We start from the raw sequence: 9,099 nt of genomic DNA on the forward strand, positions 1-9,099 counted from the left end.
TACATTAGATCATCATTGCATAGCATATTTTATTGCATTTTGGCTAATCCTCCAAATCCTAAGCAGCTCAAGGACCCTCGGAGAGAGTTGGGGATTTCCCGGTTTTCATATTTGATTTTCATCAAATTATGAAACGAGGATTTTGGTTTTAATTATTTTTCACTCCAAAAATATTTCATATAAAAGTATATGAGAGGAGAAAATATGACTTCTCCAAAATAACTAAAATATTGGAGGAAAAATATTAAAATCAAATATTCGATTTTTTTGGATTTTATTGCATTTTATTTGCATTAGAAAAATTTGCATGTTTTCAAAATTGCATTTTACGGCCAAGAAAATGTTCATCACGTTCTAATTATTTTAGTTAGACGGTGAAAATTTGTTTTGGCATTTTTAGATTTTTATTTATTTTTCTAGGATTTATTTCAGTTCGGCATAATTTAAAAAAAATCGCCCGCGGACCGAACTGGGCCGAAGGCCCAGCCAGCCCACCTGCCGCGCCGCTCGCCCGAATCGTGGCCGAGGCCGGACTCCTGCCGGAGTCCGGGACGACGCCGCCGCCGCCCAGGGTCGCCCCCTTCCAAGTCGAACGCCCCCCGAACTATAAGTACCCCGCCCCGCCACCTCGTTCCCCACCCCGAACCCCGCCGCCCGCGCCACCAACCGCCGCCGCCGTCGCCGAACATCGCCGCCGCGAGAAGCCACCGCCCGACGCCCGAACGCCGCCGCCTGACGCCTCCCGTCGACCCCGCCGTCACCCGCCGCCCGGACCCGCAGCCCCGCCGCCCCACGCCGCCTCCCGAACCCCGCCGGAGCCGCCCGACCCCGCCGGACCCGAGGTAGCCCGACCCCGCCACAAGCTATTATGGGCTCTAGCATAGTTGAGTAGGTTGCATGACCTCTTCCAGTGGTAGGCTAGCAGATGTAGGGGATGTAGTTGGTACTGTCTACCCGGGTTAGAGTTAATGTTTCTGAAAGACGGTGTCTCGGTCATCCATTTCTCAAACACCATGTAGTGCGAGAATCCCAACGGAGGAGATCGAGTCTTGTGGGGAAAAGTGCACACACCTCTGCAGAGTGTACAAACTAATCATGGCTAGCCGTGTCCCCGGTTATGGACATCTTGAGTATCTAGTTCATGGATTATCATGTGAATCTCATCACCATGTTACTTAAGTTAATTTGATTGGGTTAATCACGTTCTTAATTGGGATTGAGATGCTGTCAACCATCTCAATGTTCAACAACCACCATGATAGTTAAATAAAATTTTATTCCTTTGCAGTAGGGAAAAATTGGCTTTTCGCAAAAACTGTAACCATAGAGCTTTACACCAGCCAAATATGCATGTAGTATAGCATTATTCTGTTCATTACTCTCTATGTGTTACATTGCCAGCATATTCCATGTGCTGACCCATTTCGGGCTGCAATGTTTCATGTTGCAGACTTTTCAGACGACGAGTAAGGTGCCTTAGGTCGTGGTCTCATACTCAGTGATGCCGTTGGAGTTGATGGACTCACTTATCTTCCAAGTCTTCTGCTGTTATCGTTTTTAGATGGCCTTAAGCCACATTTATCATACTTAGTTCTCTTTTGAGACACTCGATGTAATAAGTGTGTGATTGCTACTCTGTTATAAATCCTTCGAGTACTGTGCGTGTCAGCATTACTGATCCAGGGATGACACTGGTGCACAGTAGATCAGACTGTTTGAGGTCTGGTCGCTGCACAGATAAACAAGGCATCTACTCACTATAAACAACCAAATATAGCCATTCGTGAAACTGAAGTGGACAATTCATACTTAAACATCACATAGCCCCATTGAACAATACATTTTTGCATAACTAAAATAATTAAACACGGCACAGTTAAAAGCACCGCACGACAAATGCTACTACAACAAAGGGTACGGGTTGGCAAGCTAGAAAAGGTAAGATTTGATGTAGCGATCCGACCTCAAACGGTCAAATCTCTGTGCATAAGTGTCATCCCTAGATCGGTAATGCTGACACACACAGTACTTGAAGGATTTATAACAGAGTGCAATCACACACTTATTACATCGAATGTCTCAAAAGTGAACTTATTACAATAATATGGCTTAAGGCCATCTAAAATAAGATAACTGTGGAAGCATCGAAGATAAATGAGTCCATCAACTCCAACGGCATAGCTGAGTGCACGACAACGACTTAGCGCACCTTACTCTTCGTCTGAAAAGTCGGCAATATAATACATTGCAGCCCGAAATGGGTCAGCAAATGGAATATGCTGGCAAAATAACACTGTAGAGCAATGAACAAAGTAAATGCTAACACTACATGCATATATGGCTGGTGGAGGCTCTATGGTTATCATGTTTTTGCGAAAAGCCAGTTTTTCCCTATTGCAAAGGAATATATTTTATTTAACTACAAAGTTGGTTGAAAACATTGAGAATGGAAACCTCATCTCAATCCCAAAATTAATAATCAATAACCCAACAAGTTAATTATGAGTGATGAGATCATCATAATAATTCAAGAACCAGATACTCAAAATGTCCATAACCGGGGACACGGCTAACCATGATTAGTTTGTACACTCTGCAGAGGTTTGCGCACTTTTCCCCACAAGACTCTGTTGGAAATATGCCCTAGAGGCAATAATAAAATGGTTATTATTGCATTTCCTTGTTCATGATAAATTGTCTGTTGTTCATGCTATAATTGTATTAACTGGAAACCGTAATACATGTGTGAATACATAGACCACAACATGTCCCTAGTAAGCCTCTAGTTGACTAGCTCGTTGATCAATAGATGGTTATGGTTTCCTGAACATGGACATTGGATTTCATTGATAACGGGATCACATCATTAGGAGAATGATGTGATGGACAAGACCCAATCCTAAGCATATCACAAGATCGTGTAGTTCGTTTGCTAGAGCTTTTCTAATGTCAAGTATCATTTCCTTAGACCATGAGATTGTGCAACTCCCGGATACCGTAGGAATGCTTTGGGTGTACCAAACGTCACAACGTAACTGGGTGGCTATAAAGGTGCACTACAGGTATCTCCGAAAGTGTCTGTTGGGTTGGCACGAATCGAGACTGGGATTTGTCACTCCGTATGACGGAGAGGTATCTCTGGGCCCACTCGGTAATGCATCATCATAATGAGCTCAAATGTGACTAAGGAGTTAGCCATGGGATCATGCGTTACGGTACGAGTAAAGTGACTTGCCGGTAACGAGATTGAACAAGGTATTGGGATACCGACGATCGAATCTCGGGCAAGTAACGTACCGATTGACAAAGGGAATTGTATACGGGATTGATTGAATCCTCGACATCGTGGTTCATCCGGTGAGATCATTGTGGAACATGTGGGAGCCAACATGGGTATCCAGATCCCGCTGTTGGTTATTGACCGGAGAGTCGTCTCGGTCATGTCTGCATGTCTCCCGAACCCGTAGGGTCTACACACTTAAGGTTCGGTGACGCTAGGGTTGTAGAGATATCAGTATGCGGTTAACTGAAAGTTGTTCGGAGTCCCGGATGAGATCCCGGACCACACGAGGAGTTCCGGAATGGTCCGGAGGTAAAGATTTATATATGGGAAGTCCTATTTTGGCCACCGGAAAATGTTCGGGATTTTTCGGTATTGTACCGGGAAGGTTCTAGAAGGTTCCAAAGTGGGGCCCACCTGCGTGGGGGGACCCACATGAACGTGGTTAGTGGGGGCAAGGCCCCACACCCCTGGTCAAGGCGCACCAAGATCCCACCTTAGAAGGAATAAGATCATATCCCGAAGGGATAAGATCAAGATCCCTAAAAAAGGGGGATAACAATCGGTGGGGAAAGGAAATGATGGGATTTCTTTCCCCCACCTTTGCCAACGCCCAATTGGACTTGGAGGGCAAGAAACCAGCCCCCTGCACCCCTATATATAGTGGGGAGGCGCATGGGAGCATCACCCCAAGCCCTGGCGCCTCCCTCCCTCCCGTGACACCTCTTCCTCCCCGCTTGCACTTGGCGAAGCCCTGCCGGGATCCCGCTACTTCCACCACCACGCCGTCGTGCTGCTGGATCTCCATCAACTTCTCCTCCCCCCTTGCTGGATCAAGAAGGAGGAGACGTCCCCGCTCTGTACGTGTGTTGAACGCGGAGGTGCCGTCCGTTCGGCGCTAGGATCATCGGTGATTTGGATCACGACGAGTACGACTCCATCAACCCCGTTCTCTTGAACGCTTCCACGCGCGATCTACAAGGGTATGTAGATGCACTCCCCTCTCTCTCGTTGCTAGATGACTCCATAGATTGATCTTGGTGACACGTAGGTAAATTTTGAATTTCTGCTACGTTCCCTAACAGTGGCATCATGAGCCAGGTCTATGCGTAGATTCTATGCACGAGTAGAACACAAAGTAGTTGTGGGCGATGATTTGTTCAATTTGCTTGCCGTTACTAGTCTTATCTTGATTCGGCGGCATTGTGGGATGAAGCGGCCCGGACCGACCTTACACGTACTCTTACGTGAAACAGGTTCCACCGACTGACATGCACTTCATGCATAAGGTGGCTAGCGGGTGTCTGTCTCTCCCACTTTAGTTGGATCAGATTTGATGAAAAGATTCCTTATGAAGGGTAAATAGCAATTGGCATATCACCGTTGTGGCTTTTGCGTAGGTAAGAAACGTTCTTGCTAGAAACCCATAGCAGCCACGTAAAACATGCAACAACAATTAGAAGACGTCTAACTTGTTTTTGCAGGGTATGCTATGTGGTGTGATATGGCCAAAAGGATGTGATGAATTATATATGTGATGTATGAGATTGATCATGTTCTTGTAATAGGAATCATGACTTGCATGTCGATGAGTATGACAACCGGCAGGAGCCATAGGAGTTGTCTTAATTTATTGTATGACCTGCGTGTCAATGAAAACGCCATGTAATTACTTTACTTTATTGCTAACCGTTAGCCATAGTAGTAGAAGTAATAGTTGGCGAGACAACTTCATGAAGACACGATGATGGAGATCATGATGATGGAGATCATGGTGTCATGCCGGTGACGAAGGTGATCATGCCGCGCCTCGAAGATGGAGATCAAAGGCGCAAGATGATATTGGCCATATCATGTCACTTTATGATTTGCATCTGATGTTTGTCATGTTTACATCTTATTTGCTTAGAACGACGGTAGCATAAATAAGATGATCCCTCACTAAATTTTCAAGAGATGTGTTCCCCTAACTATGCACCGTTGCGAAGGTTCGTTATTTCAAAGCACCACGTGGATTGGGTGTGATAGATTCTAACGTTCGCATACAACGGGTGTTGACGAGCTTAGCATGTACAGACATGGCCTCGGAACACAAGCAAAACACTTAGGTTGACTTGACGAGCCTAGCATGCACAGACATGGCCTCGGAACACAAGAGACCGAAAGGTCGAACATGAGTCGTATAGTAGATACGATCAACATGGAGATGTTCACCGATGATGACTAGTCCGTCTCACGTGATGATCGGACACGGCCTAGTCGATTCGGATCATGTATCACTTAGATGACTAGAGGGATGTCTATCTAAGTGGGAGTTCATTAAATAATCAGATGAACTTAATTATCATGAACATAGTCAAAAGGTCTTTGCAAATAATGTCGTAGCTTACGCTTTAGTTCTACTAAGATATGTTCCTAGACAAAATTTAGTTGAAAGTTGACAGTAGCAATTATGCGGACTGGGTCCGTAAACTGAGGATTGTCCTCATTGCTGCACAGAAGGCTTATGTCCTTAATGCACCGCTCGGTGTGCTGAACCTCGAGCGTCGTCTGTATATGTTACGAAACATCTGACATACACGTTTTGATGACTACGTGATAGTTCAGTGTGTGATGCTAACGGTTTAAAATTGTGGCAGCAAAGACGGTTTTGAAACGTCGCGGAACATATGAGAAGTTCCAAAGACTGAAATTGGGATTTCAGACTAATGCCCACGTCAAGAGGTATGAGACCTCTGACAAGTTTCTTAAGCCTGCAAACTAAGGGAGAAAAGCTCAATCGTTGAGCATGTGCTCAGATTGTCTGAGTACTACAATCACTTGAATCGAGTGGGAGTTAATCTTCCAGATGAGATAGTGATGGTTCTCCATAGTCACTGCCACCAAGCTATTAGAGCTTCGTGATGAACTATAACATATCAGGGATAGACATGATGATCCTTGAGCAACTCGCGATGTTTGACACCGCGAAAGTAGAAATCAAGAAGGAGCATCAATTGTTGATGGTTAGTAAAACCACTAGTTTCTAGAAGGGCAAGGGCAAGAAGGGATACTTCATGAAACAGCAAATCAGTTGCTGCTCTAGTGAAGAAACCCAAGGTTGAACCCAAACCCGAGACTAAATGCTTCTGAAATGAGGGGAACGGTCACTGAAGCAGAAATACCCTAGATACTTCGTAGATGAGAAGGCTGGCAAGGTCGACAGAAGTATATTGGATTTACATTATATTAATGTGTACTTTACTAGTACTCCTAGTAGCACCAGGGTATTAGATACCGGTTCGGTTGCTAAGTGTTAGTAACTCGAAATAACAGCTGCGGAATAAACGGAGACTAGCTAAAGGTGAGATGACGATATGTGTGAAGTGTTTCCAAGGTTGATGTGATCAAGCATCGCATGCTCCCTCTACCATCGAGATTGGGGTTAAACCTGAATAATTATTATTTGGTGTTTGCGTTGAGCATAGACATGATTGGATTATGTTTATCGCAATACGGTTATTCATTAAAGGAGAATAATGGTTACTCTGTCTATTTGAATAATACCTTCAATGGTCTTGCACCTAAAATGAATGGTTTATTAAATCTCGATCGTAGTGATACACATGTTCATGCCAAAAGATATAAGATAGTAATGATAGTACCACATACTTGTGGCACTGCCACTTGAGTCATATTGGTATAAAACGCATGAAGAAGCTCCATGTTGATGGATCTTTGGACTCACTCGTTTTTTAAAAGATTGAGACATGCGAACCATGTCTATTAGTATATATGCATGAAGAAAGTCCATACAGATGGATCATTTGGACTCACTTGATTTTGAATCACTTGAGACATGCAAATCATACCACATGGGCAAGATGACTGAAAGGCCTCGTTTCAGTAAGATGGAACAAGAGAGCAACTTGTTGGAAGTAATACATTTGATGTGTGCAGTCCAATGAGTGCTGGGGCACGCAGTGGATATCGTTATGTTCTTGCTTCACAAATGATTTGAGTAGATGTTGAGAATATTTACTTGATGAAACACAAGTCTGAATTATTGAAAGGTTCAAGTAATTTCAGAGTGAAGTGAAGATCGTCGTGACAAGAGGATAAAATGTCTGTGATATGATCATAGAGATGAATATCTGAGTTACGAGTTTGGCACACAATTAAGAAATTATGGAAATTGTTTCACGACTAATACCGCCTGGAACACCATATTGTGATGGTGTGTCCGAACATCATAACTGCACCCTATTGGATATGGTGCATACCATGATGTCTCTTATCGAATTACAACTATCGTTTATGGGTTTGGCATTAGAGACAACCGCATTCACTTTAAATAGGGCACCACGCAATTCCGTTGAGACGACACCGTATGAACTATGGTTTAGAGAAACCTAAGCTGTCGTTTCTTAAAAGTTTGGGGCTGCGACGCTTATGTGAAAAAGTTTCAGGCTGATAAGCTCGAACCCAAAGAGGATAAATGCATCTTCATAGAATACCCAAAACAGTTGGGTATACCTCCTATTTCAGATCTGGAAGCAAAAGTGATTGTTTCTAGAAACGGGTCCTTTCTCGAGGAAAAGTTTCTCTCGAAAGAATTGAGTGGGAGGATGGTGGAGACTTGATGAGGTCATTGAACCGTCACTTCAACTAATGTGTAGCAAGGCACAGGAAGTTGTTCCTGTGGAACCTACACCAATTGAAGTGGAAGCTTATGATAGTGATCATGAAACTTCAGATCAAGTCACTGTCAAACCTCATAGGACGACAAGGATGCGTACTACTTCAGAGTGGTACGTAGTCCTGTCTTGGAAGTCATGTTGTTGGACAACGATGAACCTATGAGCTGTGGAGAAGCGATGGTGGGCCCGGATTCCGATGAATGGCTCGAGGCCATAAAATCCGAGAGGATCCATGTATGAAAACAAAGTATAGACTTTGAAAGAACTACTTGATGGTCGTAAGGCTGTTGGGTACAGATGGATTTTAAAGGGAAGACAGACAATGATGGTAAGTGTCACCATTAGGAAAGCTCGACTTGTCGTTAAGATGTTTTCCGGCAAGTTCAAGGAGTTGACTGCGATGAGACTTTCTCACTCGTAGCGATGCTAAGAGTCTGTTAGAATTATATTAGCAGTTACTACATTATTTATGAAATCTTGCAGATAGGATGTCAAAACATTGTTTCCTCGACGATTTTCTTGAGGAAAGGTTGTATGTGATACAACCAGAAGGTTTTGTCAATCCTGAAAGATGCTAACAAGTATGCAAAGCTCCAGCAATCCTTCTAAGGATTGGATAAGCATCTCGGAGTTGGAATGAACGCTTTGATGAGATGATCAAAGATTTTGGGTTTATACAAAGTTCATGAGAAACTTGTATTTCCAAAGAAGTGAGTGGGAGCCCTATAGAATTTTTGATGAGTATATGTTGTTAACATATTGTTGATCAAAAATGATGTAGAATTTCTGGAAAGCATCCAGGGTTATTTGAAAAGTATTTTTCAATGGAAAACCTGGATTAAGCTACTTGAACATTGAGCATCAAGATCTATAAGGATAGATCAAAACGCTTAATAGTACTTTCAAATGAATGCATACCGTGAAAGGATTTTGAAGGAGTTCAAAATAGATCAGCAAAGAAGGAGTTCTTGGCTGTGTTACAAGGTGTGAGTATTGAGTAAGACTCAAGACCTGACCACGGCAGAAGAGAGAGAAAGGACGAAGGTCGTCCCCTATGCTTTAGACGTAGGCTCTATAGTATGCTATGCTATGTACCGCACCTGAAGTGTGCCTTGCCATGAGTTAGTCAAGGGGTACAAT

Source organism: Triticum aestivum, chromosome 3D, assembly GCF_018294505.1.
Source record: "Triticum aestivum cultivar Chinese Spring chromosome 3D, IWGSC CS RefSeq v2.1, whole genome shotgun sequence".
Taxonomy (NCBI): Eukaryota; Viridiplantae; Streptophyta; class Magnoliopsida; order Poales; family Poaceae; genus Triticum; species Triticum aestivum.